Here is a 24049-nt window from a genome sequence, read left to right on the forward strand (position 1 = left end):
GCTTCATGGAGGCAGGAATTCTGCCTTTCCTGCATGTGACAAATGTTTACTAATCACCTAGTAAAATACATGCCAGATACTTGGCACATGCACACAATGCACACACAACACACATTCATGCAACACACACCCACAGAGCACATGCAACACACACAAAACACACACAACAAACACGTACATTCACACCATACATAAAACACTCATATACAACATATGATACACACTGACTCAACACACATAAAAATCCACACACACATTCATAAAACTGCACATGAACACCCACACACTCAAACACATACACTCACACAACACACACATCAAAGGTTTCATGCTAAAGACTTTTCACTTTTTTCACTTTAAAGACCACTGAGGGCTGTAGGTCCAATCTGGCCAAATAAGCACTGAAAGTTAATTATACCGAGGCAGTAAATGAAAGCTTTGATAGCTCAGGGGGAGGTTTGGAAGGGGCCACGACAGAGTTCTGACAGGGGACTAATGATCACAAAAATGATTTACAGACAGTAGAGTGGTGGCTGCCAAGGAGGGAAGGGGGAAATGGTATCAAAAGGTATACAATTTTCATCATGAGATGAATAAGTTCTGAGGGCCTAATGGACAATGAGGTGACTATAGTGAGTAATACTGTATCGTATGCTTGAAGTTTTCTAAGAGAGTTGATTTTAGCTGTTCTCACCATGCACACACAAAACAGGTAACTATGTAAGGTGATGAATGTGTCAGCTTGATTGTGGTGATCATTCCATAATGTGTACATACAACAAATCCTCATGTTGTATACCTTAAATATACATAATTATTGTTTGTCAGTTGTACCTCAGTAAAGCTGAAAACTAAGATAATAAAAGAAAATCTACCTATGGAACCAACAGCTAATCATCTGGGGTTCTTATGTAACTTTTGTTTAAGACTCTTCAAACTATGTCCCTGTTAGGCTGAGAAAGCCACTGAGCACCAAGTGGATCACGGATCCTTCCCAACCTGCGGTGTTTAATGAGTGCAACAATTGCATTCTGAAATTGCATCATTGGCATCTCAGTTCCGGAAGTTAATCTCATGTGGTTAAGTTTAAAACAATAACCTACTGACTACACAAAATTTATTTTCTAATTTTCAGCAGGCCAAAGGAAGTACACTTTGGTTTCCATAGCAAATATTCCAACTTTATGAGGGAGTACAAAGTGGTTTGAGAAGAAATGCCCTCCATGAACAGAGGAATATTTTTGAAGTGCAATAAAGAACTTACATTATCACTAGGTGGCTTGAATTATTGAAGAGAAGTTACCACCTAACGTCAGCATGAAGTTACGGTGTTTACCACCATTACCCTCCCATAAATGTTTTCGTTGCTCTGCACAGCAGATATAAGCTCAGATATGCTTATTCTGAGTAATCTAAAATAAATGTGAGATAGATAAAAAGCAACTATTTTTCCTTGTCTTTTTTTTCTTTTTCTTTTTCTTTTGAGACCGAGTCTCACTCTGTTGCCCAGGCTGGAGTGCAGTGGCGCTATCTCGGCTCACTGCAAGCTCTGCCTCCCAGGTTCATGCCATTCTCCTGCCTCAGCCTTCCAAGTAGCTGGGACTACAGGCGTCCGCCACCAGTCCTGGCTAATTTTTTTCTATTTTTAGTAGAGACAGGGTTTCGCCACGTTAGCCAGGATGGTCTCGATCTCCTGACCTCATGATCCGCCCGCCTCGGCCTCCCAAAGTACTGGTTACAGGCGTGAGCCACTGCACCCTGCCCTATTTTTCCTTTTCTATACCTGCACTCCACATACTTCTGTGACCAGGGATTGAAGGGATGTCAAGGAACACTCTGACACCAGCTGAATGACACCAGCTGAGTGTCCTACAATTCAATTCAATTCTGATACTAACTGGAGTTAGCACAGACCTCAGGTTAAGGGTTCAGTCCCACAAGACTGCCCCCCATTTCAGATACCAAATACAAGTGCCAGGTTGTCACCTATACATCTGACTGACCAGCTGTAAACCAGGGTTCCTACAACCCCCTCCTTGGGTTTGATAATTTGCTGGGATGGTTCACAGACCTCAGGGAAACACATTTCCCAGCTTATTATGTAATAAAAAATATGATAAAGGATACAGAAGACAGCCAGATGAAGAGATACGCAGGGCGAGGTGTATGGGAGGGGAAGTGCGCTTCCTTGCCCTCTCCTGGTGGGCTGCCCTCCACGTGTTCAGCAGCCCTGGAGCTCCCCAAACCCCAGAGTCCGGGGATTCTTACAAGACTTTGTTACTTGAGCATCACTGATCATTAACTCAATCTCCAGCCTCCAGGCCTCCCAGAGGATGGGGTTAGGACTGAAATTCCCAGGCTTCTAATCTGTTCTTTCTAGTGACCAGTCTCCTCCCAGGAGCCTCATTAGAACAAAAGACTCCCATCACCCAGGAAATTCCAAGAAGTTAGGAGCTCTGTGCTGGGAACCAGGGCCAGAGATCAAATATATATTTTTATTATGTCTATATATATATATATATTACGTGTGTGTATATATATATATATATTTCCTATATATATATTTAGAAAAATTATATATTTTTTTTCTTGTTCCTTTACAAACATATTCATTACCATGCTAGAGGACTGATTTTGACGGAAAACTCCCAGGAACTCACAGCTTTGGTACTCTTCCAAGGTCTTAATAAACGAAGGTAACTATTGAAACTCAAGCACTCGGAACACCGGGAAATGTAAATGCTCTCTGCTCAGCAGGGTTCCCTCACACGCAAACACCGTTTCTGAGAAATCCTTAGTACACCTCCCTGAGGGGACCACACAGACTTGGACCACATCTAAACAAGCCACAAGCTTGCTCCAGTTCTCTTTGGAATGGGTGGGATTCATCGGAATAAATAAATATGCAGGGAACAGGCCAGAAGAAAGTTAGGATGGATATTCAGAAATAGCTCTTTGTGTACATAAATAACTGAAGAGCGATGTTGGCAGCTATTTAAGGATCCAAGAAATTGGAAGACACTAAACAATAATATTTGCATCCATTTTATTTTGTAATGTCAACAGGACATGTCCATGCCTGCAGAGGCCACAAATAGCACCAAATCACTGATGGGAGAGGCCAACGGTGACCTCTCGCCCTGCTCTTTCCAGCTGTGTTTTATCAGCTTCTCTTCCTTCATCCGTTCATGGGGATGACAATGTCCACCTTGGGGGAATGCAAGCATATGGATGAATACAGACCAAATCCTTGTTGTGGTGGTTGGCACTCAGTACTTTGCATTGTTATTTGGTCAACCCACAAACAGACAGAGGAGGCATCATGATTGCAGGCATACCATAAGTACAGTAAGAATGTCTTCCTAATCCAAAATTGGACATGCGGTTTGATGAGAAAAGGGATAAACATGAGATGGTGTTGCCCAATATTTAAAACCAAGACGTCAATATTTTATTTTCTTACTTAGTCATGTGTCTCAGATTCATGTCATTAAGTGCTACCTTTTATTATAAAAGTCATTTTTTCCTTCTCCACTTATCATTAGAGTCTTTCAAACTCAGCCAAACACGTCACAATGGAATAATGAATGAACACGAGAACAGTAAGAAGCTGGACTGAGAAGTTAGAAACATGCAAATTTTATCTAGGAAAATGTTACCAGGTCATAAAGAAGACACTAGGACCAAGAGTAGAAAGTGCTAACGTGATTTCACCATTTGCCCTGCTAGAAGGAAAAGCGAACCCAAGAGGAAGGAGGTTTTCAGCACTGGTGGATGACCTTCCTGCTGCTGTTGTTGTTTTGTTGTTATGGTTGTTTGTATCCTCTAACATTGCTAACACAGTACAAACCATCCAATTTAAAATCAGACTTAGGAAAAGTGATCTCAACTACACGAAAGTTGACCTCCCTCTACTCTTTTTTTTTTGGCTAATCACCAACAGCACTTATGAAATTTATTACAAACAAAATTATCGGAATACATGGAACTGCAATTAGATGTAATAAAATTAATCCAGAAATGCTATTTGCAGAAGAGTCAGCCATTTATGCCAAAATCTGGCTTCCCCTTAAATTTTATCTTTGTATTTTGAAAAGGAAAAGCAAAAGCAGTTACCATATTTACTTGAGAGGCAACACAGCCAAAAATTGTTAATGCCATGCTAGCAATCCAGTCTCCTAACATCCACACTTCTTCTTTCCATCTCCAGGGTTCACTGTTATTACTTGCCAAGATTATGTGGGGGAACAAGAAAAGCTCTTAAACTTTTTCTCAGCATGGAGGTTGAAGAGAGACAAACAAAGTGTTAGAAGCTAGAGAAATGGAGAGATGTCGAAGGCAGCAATGCATTGGGGGACATCTGAACCATCCCAACCCAGTGCAAGGCACCCACCTTGTCAATGCAAAGTCGAGGATACTGCAACTATGCAACCTACATAGGCCACACAGTGAGACAAAAACACAATTTCCTTCAAAAAATCCAGATTCGCCATATAAATACTGCTGAGCAAGCTCCTACTTGCCGTTTGCTGCAAGCTTGGATGTCAAAACCTGCCATGCAAGCCTCCACTGCCTCCCAAACAAAGCCCAGACCACTCAGTCTAGCATTCCAGATGCTCCTCAATCTCCCTTGATCCTACCTTTTGGAACGTGTTCCTCTCCTTGCCCTTGATGTGCCCGTGTTTACTATGTACCAGTTTCCTTGCAAGTTTCCCTAATCTCTACCTCTTTTCTTGCTCGTGTAGTTTCCTCTACCCAGAATACAACCCTTCTTTCTCCTCCAGCTCAAGTCTTCTTCCTCCTTCTCCCCCTCCAAGACCTATCCCAAATACTGCACCACTTCTTTAGGGTTTTCCCACCCCTCCGACCAGGAGAAACAGGCAACTATCTCTCCCTGCTCTGAAACCTTGAGGTTTTTCATCTCACCCTCTCTGGTGGCACTTTGCAGCCCCTACTTTGCATTGTTTGAGTTCTCTTCCCTGCTACTCAGTTAATATGCTTTAAAGTAGGCTGAGATTGAGTACAGCTTGAACAGAGCAGATGTTTAAATATTTGCCAAATAAATCAAGGTGGCCACATTTACACAACTTATATCCACAGTGCCTTAAAAAATTGAAAGCACACTTACTAGGTAGAGAGCCCTTGATAACTTCCAGTAACAAAGTTTTCTGAGGAAAAGGTCCTAAATTTCCCCACCAGGCAGGATTTGGCAATCACTATGGACAGGCTTGGTCTAACCAGCTTCTTGTTTACTTGGGTAATTTACTGACTCGGTGACTGTCTACTTCTCGTGTCAGTGGTTCTCAAACCACATTACACTAACTACACAGTATGATCACCTGAGGAGTTTAAAAAGCCAGGCCGCATGCAGTCCCATCGCATCAGAACCTCTGGGGTTAGGATCCAGGCATCAGTGTTTAAAAGGCTGCCAGGTGATTCCAATATGCAGCCGGGGTTGACAACTACTGGCCTAGATGACAAAGAGTAATTCCATTCAGGAGACATTTCCCCTATTTGTATGTCACCGAGGCAGCAGCAATGTCCATTTTCAGCACTGACGTGGCAGACTGGGGCCCAGCCAAGAAAGGGAATGCAACTCCAGGGGCTTATATTCACACACACTAGGTTTTCCTAGAACAATAATTTACAATCTGGACATCAGTTCCAGACTAAAGTAAATGTCTGCCTCTACTTCCAATCCAAAGCATTTTTTACCTTCCTATGAGCCTAGGTTCTATAGATATATGTCATATTTCCTTACCAACATAAAATAAATTTTAACTGGAGAAAAAAGAAGCTTAGAGTTCTGATCTTGCAGTTACATAAATCCCAGAGTTTGAGGTTGATGATAAAGATTCAAGCACAGTGAGTGATACCAAGTGTAATTTCCCACATTATCACAATAGCAAAAATGTAACCTCCCCTTCTCCCTGTGAGTCAGCCCAGAAACCCAGTACGTTAATCTCGAGAAATGCTTAAACTTTGAGGGAAACTTATTCAAAGAGGTTGTCATGGCAGGTTCACATGAGACTTTTTAAATCAATTAAGTTCCAGTACACATTCCTTCACTGTTGACAATAATCACATATTTTCCCTACAGGAAAGAACCCCTGTGAACCTTCGCATGTGGTTTTACAGATTCTTTAGCAGACAGCTGATACTATTTGTGAAACCAGGTTTCCCCATGCAATCCACGCAATGTGTTTAACCATTCCAGAGAAACATCTACCAAGTCCCTACTTTACTTGAATTTGTACTTTATTGTGATATGCATTTCATTTGTATTGATTTGGGCTTCAATATTATATACTGATCATTTCAGTAATCATATTTCTTTTAAAAACTAGTTTATGGGTACCATGCACCAATTTGGATAACTCTTAGAAGTGGCAGAAGAGAGCCTGAATGACATGCTTGATATGAACGGACTCAAAAACCAGTGCCCAAATATGACAGCTTGAAGGACATGTGAGAAAGAGCTCTTCCATAAACTAGTGTTTCCCTTCCTCATGTTCCTTACTATTTCAGCATAATGATGTGTACAGAGCTGAGAGAATCCAACAGACCCATGTTCAAATTCTGACTCTGTTATTGATCTGCCGCAACCTGAAGAAACTCACCTGCTATTTTTAAGCCTCAGTTTCCTTAGAGACAAATCAAAAATCATAAAGACTTTGTAAGGAACACAGGCAATGTGAAAAGCTCCCAGACATTATGGAGAGGAGATGGATGGCTGCTGATCCTGGCTGGTTCTAGAATAGTAGATGAGGTGGGTACCCGGGCTCTGGGGCAAGGAGGCTGAGCATCATTGGTGCAGCCTCCGAGACTGGCTGCTGATCAGCCTAGAGCAGGGCAAGCGAGATCAAAGAGACAGCAAATAAAATCGCAGGTAATGAAAAGTCTAAAAAAGTTATTCCAGGATTTCCAGTCAAGTTCTACCCTCCCACTAACTCCAGGAATAGAATGAGGGAAGCCACATCAATATTCAGGGGGCACAATCATGGCTTTGGAATGCTTTGGTTTTCTGGCCCATGTTGGAATATGTTATTGGTGTATGTGACTGAGCAGCTCTGGTCACCAAAAGCAACACCGCCTCCCTCAGACAAGAAGAGACTTATGGTTAAGACATTCAGCATTTTCGGAGAAAAGATGGATAACTTAAAAGCACATTCACCACTAATAATTTCTCACCAAAGGATAAAAGAAGGCAAACTTCCACAAAAGGCACAAATGTGCTTTGAGCCTGTTCTATAGCAATGGCTCATTCACTTGTTCATTGATTCAGGAAATAGACCTGAAACTTACTAAAATCCTTACTGAAAGTCTTTAAAGATAGTCATACCATTGTCACAGGCTGATTGAACACAGTGTCTTAGCCTGGGCTGCAGTAACAAATTATCATAGATTGGGGGGCTTAAACAACAAATATTTGTGTCTCACACTTCTGGAGACTGGAAGTGTTAAGATCACGGTTCTGACAGATCCAGTGTCTGGTGAGGGCCCACTTTCTGGTTTGCAGACAGCTGACTTCTCATTGTATCCGCACATGGTAGAAAGAGAGCTAGCTAGTTCTCTGGCCTCTTCTTACAGGGGCACTATTCCCATTTATGAGGGCTCCACCCTCATGACCTAACCATCTCCCAAGCATGCCACCTCCTAACACCATCACTGGAATTAGGGTTTCAACATAGGAATTTAGTGGTGGGCTTGGGGGAAACACAGACATTCAATCTATGTACACAGATAAACGAAAACCCAAAGCCTAAAAAAAACTATTAAAGTATTTATTTCCATTACAATTAACACAGACACATTTCAAGTTTTATAACTACATTTCTAGACTTTTCTATGGTAAACACACCTTTTGCTTCCTCTGTTACCTGGCATTAGCCCTTGACAACCGCCATCCCATGTTATATCTGACTGGGGCAATTCTGTCTGCGTTGAGTACCTGGAATTCACCAGGAGTCCCTTCTCAGAAGCAAGCCCTGCCCTCATGTCCCTGGACTGGGAGGTGAAGTTCACTGAAGGGGGTGAGCTGACTTCGCAGTCTTCCTACTTCCTGCCCAGATGTTCCTGTGTCCGTGGAAACCTGATCCATTAGTACCACCTCAGGGCCAGCAGTTCCTGAGACCTCCCCCAAAACCTCTCACAACACACACACTCACACACACACACACACACACACACACACACACACACACACACGTTAATCCCCACCCTGTGCTGGCCACAAATGACCACTTATGACAGTTTTGCCTCCGAAATGGGCCCGAGTGTCTGATCAACAATATTTTGTCTCGGTCTTCTGTGTTTCTTCACACAATGGAAGCACCTCTGGGCTTAAGCCACCAAGACCCTAAGACTGGTAGAGTGCCCACCCCTTCCCCAGAGCCCTGACGACACTACAGACTCATAAACAAAGCAGCCCCGTCATCATGGAACCAGGGTGGCCAGCATGAAAGGCAATGCATAGTAGAGACACTCTCCTCAATGCCTTCCCCAGGTGGTTGGGCTTCAGGAATTTTGTTCTATTCTGAGCACAGAGAGCCATGGCCTCAGATTTCAGGGGTGGGAGGAAAAGTTCCAATTCTACTCTTTGCCCACTCAGAAGTCCTGAGGAAAGCTCTTAGTTGGTCACCTCTATCTTTCTAAAGTTAGAAAGATAACCCTACCTACACCTGGCAAAAAGGATGTCAGAAGCCCTACTTGCAGCTCTCTCCTGACACCCCATCTCTGAAGGACTCCCTGGCACCAAGCAGGCCCCTGGGGCAGATTTACCCATGTTCTGGTCCAGAACCTAGAGGTGGCTGGGTCCTCTTCACTGTCCCCTTCCTGCTTTCCTTCTCATTGTTGACATTTGATTCTATCTCACAAACGGACTGTAAGCCACTCTGAATTTTCTTCATCTTTCTATTTCCCCTTCCACTCCTTCTTCCTCTCATCATCCCCAGCACCTAGCACAGGGCTTAGCACAGGTTTGACATGCAATAATAATCTGTCAAAATTATCAATCAGTTTATTAATGCATGAGATAAGGAATGAGAAAGCCCTTTGTAAACCGAGTCGTACTTCGGAGAGACGTAGAATGTATTTTTGTAAAATGTCTCCACTTGTCTCACACAGAGGACAAGGCTGGCCAAGAGATACAGTATTCTGGTCACCAGCCCTATATGCAGTGGCAGTCCCATTGTGATCTCTTGTGGCAAATACAACACAGTCTGACAGGTGCTTGTGTATAGAACCATGCCTCCCTGGTGTCATTCAGGTGAGCATTTACAACTACAAGGTAAGAGTTTACAGGCCTTGGCACCATCTTCCCCAGCCCATGACTAAAGTCAACCTGAAACTCACAATAAAAGTCAAACTCCTTACCACAGCCCTAAACACCCCCCATGCTCTGGCCTCTGCCTCTGTCTCCAGCTCACGTTGGCCTCCCTTCCACTCTCTTCACTGGCCATACATAGAGCTGCTTTCTGCTCCTCATGCTGGGGTTTTATGCTCCGCTTCCTCTGCCCTCTGTCTGGCTGGCTCCTTCTCATGCCTCAGACCTCATCACTTCACCTCGAGCAGTCCCAATCACCAGGCTAATGTGCACCGTGGCTCCTTAGTCGCTGTCTCTGCAGCCTTCTGTCTCTGTGCTTCTTTCAAGGTGCTCAGCACACATGTGCCAACTCCTGCAGCTGCCTAGCTGTTTCATGCAACCCCGGCAGCGTCCACTCACCCCTGTGCCGTCCCATGACTGGACACACAGCAAGGCCTCAAAACGCAATTGCCAAACGAAAAAAGGTGTGATCGCAAATGGTTTTAAACCAATTGAATAGATGCCCAACCTGAGTCAACAAAGTACCTGCCAGTCTTTGTTGTATTTGCCACAAGAGACCACGATGGGGCTGACACTGCATGGGTCATGATATGAGACAGGAAAATTTAGAAAACTGATTAAGTTTGCAGCTTTCTCCTTTGAGACTGCCAAAGTCTAATAAAAACCAGCTTGTTAGCAGGCACTGTTGACAAGCACATGGAGAAGCATTCTTTCAAACATTCCTGGTGGGGGGTTAATTAGTATAACCTGGTGGGGTAGGGGGTGGGTAATTCTGAAATATATATCGAAATCACAAGTGTACACAGCCTCTGACCCCGCAGTTCTGCTTCCAGGAATTTAACCAACAACTTGTAAACACTTCTGCAAAATTACAAGGGCAGGCTGTTACTGGTTGCAACATTGGCTGAAATAACAAAAGATTGCAAACAATCTAAGTGTCCACTGAGAGGCAGAAAATGCACCTCCTTTGATACAGCTATGGATCAAGGTACAGAATGGTGCACACTATGAGTGTGAAAGAGGTGGAAGAAAAAACTAGAAACTATAGGGAAAGAAGCGTCTGCAGAAAGGGAAGAGAAGGAGACTTCACTGAAGAACCTTTTAAATTGTGTTACCACTTCAAAAGCAAATAAACCATGTGTCATTCACTCAAAAAAAAATAAAGAGTTTCAAAATCATATGGAAAAGTTTACCCAAAAAAAGTAAAATTCCATTTTAAATTATAGTCTTTTCCCTCATGTTATAACTGGAAACACTAAGCAAAGAAAAGGGAGATAAGTTGCCCAGGAGAAACAAAGCTGCCCTTGGCCCCCAAGCTAGCACTCACCATACTCCATCCCATTCTCTGGAGTTCCTTGGTGCAGATTTGGGAGGTCAATAGAGAGGAAATATAAGGAAATATCTCTCAATATTTTAAACCCCCATCAAGTCTAGGTTGGTGTGATAAATTGGATGGTCCTGCCAGGGAGGATCTGGTCTGAAAAATCAAATCCATTTCACATTGGCCCATGTGGGTTCAGAGAAGCTGAGGCTGGGCCCTGCCTGATCCCCAAGTTGAGGAGTTGTTGTGGCTGAGTTTCCAGGTTTCACACCGCCAAATGCAGTAGAATTGGACTCTCGGCACTTTTGGATGGAAGAACCAAGTACATCAGCACTCAGTTGTCCAGGCCAGGGTGGTACATGGACTCAGAAGGCAGATAGACTTGGTGCAGGCTGATGGATCTCTCCTCACTAGCCTATGGCTTTGGGAAACTTACTGAACTTCTCAGGCCCTCGGCTTGTCTGGACCTAGAGTTGGAATAATGTTTCAAGGTTGTAAGAAAGATTCAAGATAATATACTTAAAGAACCCAGAAGAGTGCATGTTCCTTCAGTAGGTGACTCAATAAATGGTAGTCATATACCCAAATAAAGAGCACAAACATCACCAGTGGCCTAAAACCATGTGACATTGTCTCTAAAGTTCAGTCCGATCTACCCTCACTGACCCACAGGCTCCAGAGTGAGCCTCTCTGCATCATAATTCCAGCTCTGCACTAACTACTGGTATAACCCTAGCAAATCACTTCTCTGTGCCTCCATTTCTTAATCTGCAAAATGAAATAACAGTACTGATTATCTCATATGAGAGGTACCTAAAACCAGGTCTCCTACCTAGCAAGTGCTGTATTACATATTAGCTTTTATTATTATTATATTATTATTATTCAGTACCAAGTTCAAACCGTTACTGAATGTCAGTTTGGTCCTGATTTTTGCAGCCCAGCACTGAGCTGGGAGTCAGAGTGTAAATCGATGCCTCCTTAAAGTTTTTGATATTCATGCCAAGTCCATGACACTTATACCTATAAAGACAGTGTTCTCCATTTTCCTGGTCTTATCCTTGGCTTGCATTCATTTGTTTAATATCCTTTCAGAGCTTTAAATATTTACTCAATAGAAACTGAGACTCACCCAAACTAAACTAAATAAATAACCAGTTGCCCCTAGAAAAGCTCCATTTAGGTTGTTTTTTTAATTTTCTGGGATGCCTTTTTGGAATATTCTTTTCTCCACAGGACTGGGTAAATATGTTTCTACTTCCCTTACACTGACTCATTTGAGAAACATTGATTGATACCCCCCCTCTGGGTGTCAGACCCCAAAGCAGGCTCTGGAGAGAGGTATACACATGAAACCGGACCCTGTCTTTGAGGAGCTGTCAGTCCATTGGGGAGCGGAGCAAAGCCCATGAATGATGAGAATGCAATAGGAGGAGGATGGCTGGTCTTCCTGTACAGGAATGGAATAAATAAGCAACAAAATAGAAATTTTTTTAATCTAAAATGTATGCATGCACTGCTGTAACACACCAAACACTGATACTGAATCTAAGAACCAAGAAACGTAGAAATATGTTATACACACCACACACACACACACACACACACTTCCCAAGTATAGAATTAGAAGACACCAAAATTTCAGCATGCAGCTCTCCAGAAACTATATATTTTAGAAGGCAAGACTTATCACTAAACTTTAGAGTAACAACAATAATAATAATACCATTTTGCATTTTTACTTTTCCTCTATTCAAAAAGGTTGCCTCTATCTTGCCTCTTTATATTCCCAGTACAATCTTGTGAGGTGGCTAGCACAGGCCTTCTCTCTAAATTTTATAGCTAAAAAGGAGACAAATTCACAAAGACTGAGGTTTGCCCCGGGTTACTCAATCAGTAAAAATTCAGAGCAAAAGCATCCAGTTCTCTCGCTCTCTCAGCAGACTTTCTGAGATACATCAAATGAGGTCAAAGTCCTCAGAAATTAGGTTGGCAGAAGTTACTGTAAGAGGTGACTGCTTTGGCAATGAGTAACCAAAAAAGACGAGAGGCTGAACCCAAAGGGACAGAATTGGAAGCCAGCAGATTTTGCAAAGGGTTTCCTTAAGGTAAATTAAGACAACAAAATATACCTTTGCCTATTATCAGAGTAGCACACTTTTCTTTTTTTTATTATTATACTTTAAGTTCTAGGGTACATGTGCACAATGTGCAGGTTTGTTACATAGGTATACATGTGCCATGTTGGTGTGCTGCACCTGTTAACTTGTCATTTACATTAGGTATATCTCCTAATGCTATCCCTCCCCCCTCCCCCCACCCCACAACAGGCCCCGGTGTGTGATGTTCCCCGCCCTGTGTCCAAGTGTTCTCATTGTTCATTTCCCAGCTATGAGTGAGAACATGCGGTGTTTGGTTTTCTGTCCTTGTGATAGTATGCTCAGAATGATGGTTTCCAGCTTCATCCATGTCCCTACAGAGGACATGAACTCATCCTTTTTAATGGCTGCATAGTATTCCATGGTGTCTATGTGCCACATTTTCTTAATCCAGTCTATCGTTTTTGGGCATTTGGGTTGGTTCCAAGTCTTTGCTATTGTGAATAGTGCCGCAATAAACATACGTGTGCATGCAGACTAACACACTTTTCAAAAAATTATAAAACCCAATGCCAATGAGAGAGTTGGAAAATGTTCATACAGTGCTGGTGGGCATGTAAATTAATAAAACTTTCCTAGGATTAATTTAGCAGCAGGGATCTAGAGTTTTTAAAATGCCCATGCCCATTGACCCCTACAATTCTACCTCTGGAGATTTATCTCAAGGAAAATTCGTGAGGAGATGCAAAGGTTTAGCTGCAAGGGTGTTAGTTTTAGTACTGTTAATAAGAGAAAAACAATCAACTACCTGCCAACAGGATTTAATAAACTATCTATGCAATGAAATGGAAAAGCTTTTATAAAAGAAAATTCATTCTCATAACAAGATGTTCGTAATACATCGCTGTGAGGTAAAAGCAGATAACCGAAAAGCATGTAGAGTACAAATATATTTCTTTAAAACATAAATGTACTCAGAGACAAATATGCCTACCAAAATGTTAACAGTGTTTATCTCACAGTGGTGTGTTTTTGCTTCTCGTCTTTTACTATTATCTCTATGTATTTTTAAAAATTTTATTCTTGACAATGAGCTTGTGCTGTTTGTGTAAATGTTTCAAGGACGTATTTTAGAAGTATACCCTTGCTATTCTTTGACCATTCCTGTCAAGTTTTCCTCCTAAGTAAACTAGCAGTCTTGTGCCCAACGGGGTTTGTCAGTCAGTTCAAGGATTAGCAACAGCATGTAGTGTTAGGAAAGGCCATAAGAATCTTTTTAAACTCATCACTACCATTAGGCAGATCAAATTCATCTCAAGAAGTTTTCTTGGCCCTTTCTGGACAACTTTGTCTTCTTCCTTTTCCTAACAGATCAACACCTTTACAGTAAACACCAATCTCCGGCATTGAATGCACACATACAGAGACATACACACACACACACACAGACACACACGTCACTGTTCTCCAGCTGTCTCATGGGTGAATGCCATGACTCACCAAACCAGTTGGTCCTTAGCTGTATTTTTTGAAGCATCCTTCCCCACCATCCACTCCTCACACCCTCACCAACACAGGAAAAAATTCACCTTTTGCATAAGCAATAAGGAGTTATAAATTGAATTGAATGATAAGCTTCATTAGGTTTCCTTTTTGTTTTGTTATTTTCTTTCCTTAATCTTTCAGGTTCAGTCCCATTTTCTCATTCTTATGCACAACAACACTATCAGGAATTATGGGGATCAAGGATAAATGGAGATCAAGGATAAATTACGGAGATCAAGGATAAAAATGCAAGACACTGTTTATAATCCCCTCTGAGAGTGCATGGTCTTCTCTACAGCTATAGGTGCAACATTGGCAAAGCTTCTGAGGGGGGGAGAAAAACGATCAGGCTTTTAAGATTACCTTTGAGGTCCTTATTGAAGAAAGCGTGTACAAGTTTTGCCAATACAATGCATTATACCTTTAAATGAAACCAATAGAGCCTGCTGTTAATAACATAGCACCTTCAGGCCGGGCGTGGTGGCTCACGCCTGTAATCCCAGCACTTTGGGAGGCCCAGGCAGGTGAATCACGAGGTCAGGAGATCGAGACCATCCTGGCTAACATGGTGAAAACCCATCTCTACTAAAAATACAAAAAGTTAGCCAGGCGTGGTGGCGGGCGCCTATAGTCCCAGCTACTCGGGAGGCTGAGGCAGGCGAATCGCTTGAACCTGGGAGGCGGAGGTTGCAGTGAGCCAAGATCATGCCATTGTACTCCAGCCCGGGTGACAAAGCGAGACCCCATCTCAAACAAAATAAAAAATAAATTAAAAAAAAACATAACACCTTCAATCAAACATTGGGTTATGCCTCTCTAACACTGTAGAAGCTTAATGGGAAGTGATAAAATAAGTCTCAATTCTTACAGTAACAACAGTCTTATAAAACGACTTCATTTACAACACCTTTCACTTAACATCTCTCACCACATACCAAAAGTCACATAACTATTCATGGTTTATAGGTAATATATAGTTATAAAGTATATTTCCCATATATTTCACAGTTAATCTTCCATAGATAATCACAGTTGATCTCTTAATATGACTCAGAAACACATCTTAAAGTTAAACACGCCTACAGAGCCATATAACTTCAAGAAATCCTTAAAATGTTGTTTCAACAAACAACATAACATTACCTTTTATCAGATTCCATTTGTCTTTCCTAAATACCTCATTAATGTGTAAGTAAACCCAGAAAAAGGACGGAAAAAAATACAGAAACAAAAAACCTGCAGTGCAATTAATCATCTCACCGTCTCCGTTCTTCATCCTTGGGGCATTTGGGAATGGCTGGCCTCCCAGGAGGTGGAGAATGTCGGGGTAATCCGACAAGGTTTCTCTTCCCAAATGAAGCCTGCTGAGCTGATGCTGGTTATTAAAAATGAAAGTGCGTTTTGAAGTCAGCCCTGGCTAGAGTTGTTAATTCAGGTCTGTGCCGCGGCAGAGTGACAGCTCACATCTTGCCGAATGCCCCAGCTGGTACAGAGGCTCAAAGGAAGGTGAAAGTGGGGTTTTGGAGATGGCTGTGTCACAGCCTCTTAGGGCTTTAATCCCTTGGCCGTGACACATCTGGGGAACTATGAACAGGAAGCTCAGAGCCAGGCAGACAGCCAGAATCACTCAGCAAACGTGCCAGACCCTTAAAAAACACCAACACCCGCCACTGCACGGTAACCTCTAACATTTCCCGAAGCTGGTGCTTTCCTCTCATGACTTTGTGTTGAACCTGGACAAGGCCTGCTGGCTGAATCAAGCTCATTATCATGTTCCCATCATCAGAGTCTTGACCAGTTGGTCCCAGGCCCCGTGGTGGCCTAAGCTTTCCCTCTCTGCCTACCTCCCAATCCTTAGAGCAATCTCCCTAGAGGCAGCCCAGGCGATGCTGCAGGACTCTTTATTCAGGTCTGCTCGTGTCCCAGATCCTGACCCACTTCTCATGGTGGCCACCACCCCTGCCATGTGCCCTGAGAACTCTGGAAGTCTCCCTTCACCACACCCTGGAGGTGGGGTGGCCACTGATCACCCCTTAGCTCAGGGAGATGAAAGCTGGAGCCTCCGGCTTCCACAAACACAGCCAGATCCACCTGGGAGAGCTGGTGCTGCCAAGCCTCCATTTTTTTTTTTTTTTTTTTTCTGAGACAGAGTCTTGCTCTGTCTCCCAGGCTGGAGTGCAATGGCACAATCTCGGCTCACAGCAACCTCTGCCTCCCAGGTTCAAGCGATTCTCGTGCCTCAGCCTCCCGAGTAGCTGGGATTACAGAGCCACCATGTCTGGCTAATTTTTGTAATTTTAGTTGAGATGGGTTTCACCATGTTGGTCAGGCTGGTCTCAAACTCCTGACCTCAGATGATCCACCCCCCTTGGCCTCCCAAAGTGCTGGGGTTACAGGCATGAGCCACTACACCTGGCCTGCCTCTTCTATTTCTCTCATAGCCCCTCCTGTGCCCTGCACTCAGATGAACATTCTCAATATGATACAGAGTCCAGCCTATCACAATGCTACTCAAAAATCTGCAGCATAGGGAGGAAGAGTCAAGCCTCCAATTCTAGCATTCAAGGCCTTCAGACATCTGGTCTCACACACTTTCCTGCCATTGTTCCCACTACCCTTTCCAAGAACGCTTTGTGCTCACCTGGATGGGCCGCCTGCTGACCCTAAGAGGCACTGCTCAAACCTCTGCTTCAATGCTCTGCAGCCTCAATTCCGCCACTGCCGCTCCTTACCCTAGTCGATTGACACCACCCAGCACAACACAGCCCACCTCCTCTTTGCTCCTTCCCCTTCTTTCCAGTTTTCACCACCATTCGCTCAAGCAGACCCCACTCAAGCATCCTGGGGTGATTTTCCCGACTCTGAACCTGTGCCTTCTCTCTGTGATGATAACAGAGATAGCAAACGTGAGCACTTACAGGTGCCAGGCATTCTTCAAGGAAATTTAAATTATATATTCATTTACTTATTTATTTTTAATTTTATTTTAGGTTCGGGGTACTTGTGCAGGTTTGTTATATAGGCAAATTTTGTATTCAGGGGGCTTGGTCTACAGATTGTTTTGTAACCCAGGTAATAAGTATGGTACCCTATAGGTAGTTTCAATCCTCACCCTCCTCCTACACTCCACCCTCAAGTAGGTCCTGGTGTCTGTTGTTCCTTTCTTTGTGTCCATATGAACTCAGTGTTTAACTCTCACTTATAAGTGAGACCATGCAGTATTTGATTTTCTGTTTCTGTGTTAGTTCTCAGAATAATGGCCTCCAGTTGTATCCATGTTGCCACAAAAGACATGATCTTGTTCTTTTTCATGGCTGCATAATATTCCATGGTGTATATGTACCACATTTTCTTTATCCAGTGTACCACTGATGAACATTTAGGTTGATTCCATGTCTTTGCTATTGAGAATACTGATGTAATGAACATCATGTTCTTATGGTAGAATGATTTACATTCCTTTGGGAATATGCCCAATAATGGGATGGCTGAGTCGAATGGTAGTTGTGTTTTAAGTTCTTTGAGAAACCACCAAACTGCTTTTCACATTGGCTGAACTAATTTACATTCCCACAAGCAGGATATAAGCATTCCCTTTTCTCTGCAACCTTGTTGGCATCTCTTATTTTTTGACTTTTTAGTAGTAGCCATTTTGACTGGTGTGAGATGATATCTCATTATGGTTTTGACTTGCATGGAAATTTAAATTCTTTGGGCCCATTTTACAGGTGAGGAAACTGATTGAGATTATGTAAGTACTTTCCCCAAGCTCCCTTGGTCAGGCAGGGGTGGAGCCCAGGTGGAGCCCAGGCTTGCATTGCTCTTCAAGTGCTACCAGGGATCCACCGCAATTTACTTGACAACAGGTCTTATCTACTCAGGAACAGTGCAAGTTCCTAGCAGCCATTGTCTCATACTTCCTGGCAGGCTTTCCAGAGAGCACCCAAAAGACCTTCCAATTCCAGGTTATTTCCAAGCAGCTGGATTAATTGGCAGATTATTAGTTCAAGGATTTTTCTGGTCCTCTTTTCCACTCCAGACGATTTCTTCTCTCTTCCTCCTTCCTACTTCTCAAAAAGGAGAAAAATTGGAGGAATCTGCAGTGTTTAGTTAAAGTATGTGAACACACACATGCCACACACATGCACCCACACGCACCCACACACGCGCTTTTGCCTGGGTTTTGTCAGCTGTGTTGTTCCCCTACGGAGTTCAGGGAAAACAAATAGTCATAGTTGGCAACAAAAATTCAATACCAGAAGTTAATGGATAATCTCCCAAACTCTAGGGTCCTTTATGAATGCTAAAGTATAGAATTCCCTGAGCCAAGCCCAGAGTTTTTAACATTTAAACTATCAGAAGTCGTCATTCTAATACAATTTTATAAGTAACATGGTCTTTGCCGAACTCCAGAATGTCTGTGTTTATACATAAAAGGTCAGAAATAACTCATGTATTTTCCCAGAATATTCTTATGGAAAAGTTTACACATTCAGAATTGATTTGCATTTATGAATATCTTTAATGTGGCTGTAATCCATGTGTTTCTTATACCTCCCAATTGAAAAAGGAGAATAGGAAGAAGCACGTACAGTATGTGTGTGCATGTGTGTGCAAGAGCATGTGTGTATGTGTGTGCATGTGTGTGCAAGTATGTGCAACCCTAGAATCTAACCTTGGCTCCCCCTCAACATGCTACAGGTCATTAAGAGAGGGTAGGAGGCTTCTGCTTTCCTGGGTCCAGCAATTCTATAATTAGAGAGACACCAACCTGGACGCCAGCAGACCTGGGTTAAAGAGTTAGCTCTAACTTCATCTATGTATCTTTGGGAAAATCACTTTACCTCACTGGATCTCAGTTTCTACATCTGAAAAACAAAACAAAACAAAACAAAAAAAAAAACAAAACAGTATAGTCTAAATTCTTGGGACGCAAACTGTGGCCCATGAGCCAAGAGCATCACCAAGGAGCACAATGGAAATGCAGAACATTAGGGCCCATCCCAGAACCACTGAATTCAAATCTATATTTGACTAAGCTTCCTGGGTGACTTGTGTGCACAGTAACACAGGGAGCGCTAATTGACCTGATCTCCAAAATGCTTTCCAGTGTGACACATTCTGTTAGTTTAACCTTTGTCTCTTTACACTAGAGAAGTAACCATGCCATCCCCGATGGCCACTGGTAACCTTTGTGGTCAGGCCCTAAGGATCTGGCTTGAGTGCCTGGCTGCTTATCATACTCCTGTTCCAGGCAATGATACATGAACAATTCATATCATCCCCATGACTCTTCCAGACCTCACTGTGTCTTCAGCTTTCTATTCAAACCTCAGGGGAGAATGTCATCCCTTAATTCTTCATACCTCCAGACAGACAGCTTCCACATCCATTACCGAGTTTAAGGGATTTTGCAAGTACAGATTAGGGAATGGGAAAGATTCTAGATGAATGACTACAGAGATAGTCTTTCAGCCCTTAAGGAAGCCACGGTCACCAAGAGAAAGCATGAAATGACTAAAAACAAGCCAGGTCTGGTGAAGCTCATGCAATCTTTTGTTTGATGGGGTTGTTAGATTGTGAGATTACCACAGTTAAATGCTGTGAACTTAGTGAATCAGAATTTCATGTAAGTATCTGCAAACATCTGTCTTGTGAGCAAAACAAAGAATATGGTTAGTAGAGTTGGATACATGTATAAACACCCATACTCAATGGTAAATGAGTCAATCAGAAGAGTGTGCTCTACTGGAAAGCCTCAGGCTCAGTTCCAGGTATTTGGCTCCATCCTGGCTCTCAGGTGTGGAGCTGACCTCTCATCCCAGAAAAGAGGCAGCCAGGCTGGGCATGGACATGGTCATGGCACTCTTCAATTGTGGAGAGTACAGAGCAGAGGAATGCAGGAGAGGAGGGAGCGTAGGAAGAAGGAATACATTTTCCAAAAGAAGAAAATATAAATTTAGAAAGCAGAACTGGACACTGAAGCCAAAAAAATGTTATCAAATGAGCATTGGCCAAAAGAACCAGATGATGTGCAGATGGTGTGTGGTAATATTCCTGGAGGCCTTGAATGCAGGAAAGGAGAATGCCTCGAGGCAAGCCAGGGGTTGGGGAGGGAGCTGGGAGGTGCAGAACAGGTTTCTACAGCAGAACGGCAGAGCAGGCAAGCTTACCACATTCTGGGAGTCCTGCAGTTAAAATGAACTGTGAATTCACTAAGAGAGCAAATCAGGGTCCCAAAAGATGCCATTAAGATAGAACCATAGGCCAAATCTAACATAGTGAGACTTAACACAGACAAATCTAAAATCCCATTCTTAGTTCCCTAACCTCATATTGTTAAGTACAGGACAGGGCATATGAAAAAGCAAAGCACTGGTGGAAAACAAAACCAAACAAATGCCAGAGTCTTGACTGACTAAGATGTCCACAGTGAATCATGGGTGGTAAGAGGCTGTAGGTGCCCTGGTGGAAGTGTACCTTCTGATACGAAAGAGGTCATCACTGGAGAATGCCCTCAGACACGCTCCTGTCATGGCATGCAGAGAAAACAATAACAAAGGCTGTTCATGGCCGAAGAAGACCAGCTAGGCTCTCCCATGGGCCCTTAGGCTAAGAGGATTGATAGCTGTACACCTGGTAGCCACCAGGCCATGCTAGGAGCCATGGTACCCTTATCCAGAGATGGAACGAAGGCAATGGGATAGACGTCTAGGAGGCCAATGTGAAAAAGATCTTCATAACAACAGATTAAGCACTCAGCAATGCAGAGACAGTGTTTGCCCCATCCCTGGAAGAGCTCAAACAAAGGCCACTTGGACGGGTATGAACATCCAATGGAAACTGCTTCTACCATCTCTCCTAGGCCCTCTAATTTGGGGTTCTTTGTTTTGCCCTCAAGACAAATCAATGTTATAAACAGGGCACTTTCTCACTATTCACATTTTGAAATAGGAAACCAAGCCTAGTATGGGAAAGCCAAGACTAGGATTTGGATCTACAGACTTTGTTTAACTCCTTTTTCTTCTCTTTTACCCTATCACAATGCCTCGATGTACATTTCTGTGAACTTTGGGTGTGGTGCCATTTTCAGTTATTTTAGTGAATAAGGAAGTTATTGTGTTTAATGAGGTAAGATGATGTCTTACTGGTATTCATTATATGTCAGGTTCTAAGTATGAGTCACAACATAATAAATGCATCTGACTTATTGTGCTGTTAAGTGTTCGGTGAAACTGTATTGTCTTCAACAGCTCTCTGACACAAGTCAACAAGCATCACTAAATCTGCAAGAAGATTCCAAAGGTTCTCATTAGTACAAATTTTAAAAATACTTTTGTTATAAAAAATATAGCCACAGCACAGAAGATATGGGACATAAAGAATAGATGGAAAATTAATTCATGATCTTGCCACCTAACCCCCTTTAGCATTAAGCAATATTCCCACCAACTCCTTTTTTTCTATGCACATACACCTTTGTAATCTCTTTTGACTTAACAGATAGTTTTTATGCTATTATATGGCTCTCATGATCATACTTTCACTGCGGTGTACTATGTAATTAAATAGGGATTTGATGAAACACAACTTATTCCAGAATTCTTGACTGTTGAATATGACCCAGCTTCTCAACAGTAAAAAACAATCATTTTTTGGTGGGTTTACCATGTAGACAGGTCATATTATCTTCAAATAATAATAGCTCTGTTGATTTTATTACAGTGCTTTTTACTTTTGTTATTTTCTTATCTTGCTGCATTGGCCAGCAACTCCAGCAAAACATTAAATAAACTAATTGATAATAGTAATTCTTATATTGCTCCTAATTTAAAGAGAACCAGTTTTATAGAGTACAAGATTTACTTCTAGGTTTTCGGTAGACATCATTTATCAGGTTAAGAATGACCTCCTCTCTTTCTGGTTTCCCAAGAGAGTATCGAGAATAGATATTGGATACTATTAATAACTATTTTTGCATCTATTAATATCAGTTTTTCCCTTACTCTATGTATGATATATAATATTAATAGATTACCTGAGATTAAGCCATCTTTATATTTCTGGTATAATCGTAACATGGTGAAGGATTCTCATCTTTTTAAAATCTCCACTGGTTATACACTGATAATTTTATTTTATTTTAAGATTTGTACCTCTAGGTTGAAATATGATTTTATTTTCTTATACTGGGATTTTCTAGTTTTGGTGTTAATGGTATTCCAGCTTCATACAATATATTAGAATGTGTTTCTTTTAAATTTTTATCCTCTAAAAATTTTGTATAAGATTGACATTATCTATTGCTTGAATATTTGGTAGAACTCACTCAAATATCATTTAGGTAAAATATTTTCTTTGTAGAAACTATACTATTTTCTTTATACAAACTATTCTTTGTAGGATAGTTATAATATGAATCAAATATTTTAATGTTGTATGAGACTATTCAGATTTTTTATTTTTTCTTTAGTCAATTTTGATACATTATGTTTTTCTTGGAATTTGTTTTTTGATCTAAAATTTCAAATGTTTTCGTTTAAAGTCACTCTTGGTATTCGCTTATCTTTAAATATTGCCATGTCCATAGTTATACATCCCTGTTCATTCCTAATATTTTATAGTCTTTTTTCTTTCATCAATATTTCTAGATGAGGGACTTCTACAAACAGATATCAAAACTTATTACAAAGCTTTAGCAATTAAGGGATTGTTGCAAGTATATACAAATAGACCGGGAACAGAATAGAGGAACCAGAAAGAGGTCCACACTTAGATGATATGGCACAGGCAATTAATGCTCATTAAATATGTATATATGTTCCCCAAATTTGACACCCTCCCTTGTTTACGGTTGGGACCAAGCCACTAGTCCAGGGCAGTTAAGAGCTCATATGAGTTTCCATCATCCCTATCTTCCTCTTATATGTGAAGCTATGGAAGAAAATAATTCCCAGCTTATAGGGCTGCAGGAAACAAAAAGCCCGTATCCCTGATTAAGTCACCATTCTAAAAGAACCACCAAAAAGAGCCAATGACCAACTTTAGACTTAACAACTGTGAGAAGTAAACTTTTGTTGTGCTAAGTCACTGGGATTTCAAGTTTTGCAACTTCATTGTAATGTTTCCTATCCTGACAAATACGTATGGAAACTTAGTACATGACAGAGGTGGCAATGCACGTTGTTCAATAACAACTTCTGGGACAACTGGCAAAGCGTATGCTGAAGAAACAGAATTGGTTCCTTATTTCATCCCATGCAGAAAAAAAAAAAAAAAAGATCCACTTCAGATGAATCTCATACTAAGTCAAAATTTCCCATCTTTAAGAATAAAATACAGAAGAATATATTTATCTAAGAGAATATCAGTATGGTAAAATTAAAAGTTTTAAAGAGACTCAAAGGCTTTAAAATATATAAAGATTAATACATTTGCCTACATTATTATTATTAAAAACTTCTACTCACCAAAATACATCATTTAAAAAAAAAAAGACAAGCCAGAAGAGGAACATATTTATAACACAAATAACTTATAAAGAATTAGTAACACAAACATATAGAATGCCTAGAATCAGGAAGAGAAAAAATAAGTATTAAATAGACAAAAAAGACAAAAACAGGCATTTTACAGAAGAGAAAACCTGAAAGGCCAATAAATTAAATGAAAAGATACCTGACCTAAAAACCCAAGGAAATTAGAAACACAAATGAGAAACTATTTTACATTTCCTAGGTAGGCAAAAAACTTTCGAGT

At 41.6% G+C, this 24049-nt stretch overlaps 1 protein-coding gene across 2 annotated transcripts in view; it reads right to left on the bottom strand.

Moving 5' to 3' along the window:
- The window catches only part of IL1R1 (interleukin 1 receptor type 1), a 74135-nt gene extending 58297 nt beyond the window's left edge, over positions 1-15838 (bottom strand). The window contains exon 1 of one of the 2 annotated variants that reach the window (XM_032177348.2): positions 15551-15838. The gene's annotated coding sequence lies outside the window, so the exon portion shown is untranslated. Of the gene's footprint in view, positions 1-15433; positions 15478-15550 lie in introns of those variants that run through there. The other variant, XM_032177349.2, reaches the window with a different exon arrangement.
- Positions 15839-24049: the final 8211 nt, after the last annotated feature.

The sequence above is a fragment of the Hylobates moloch genome, unplaced genomic scaffold (genome assembly GCF_009828535.3).
Source record: "Hylobates moloch isolate HMO894 unplaced genomic scaffold, HMol_V3 SCAFFOLD_15, whole genome shotgun sequence".
NCBI lineage: Eukaryota > Metazoa > Chordata > Mammalia > Primates > Hylobatidae > Hylobates > Hylobates moloch.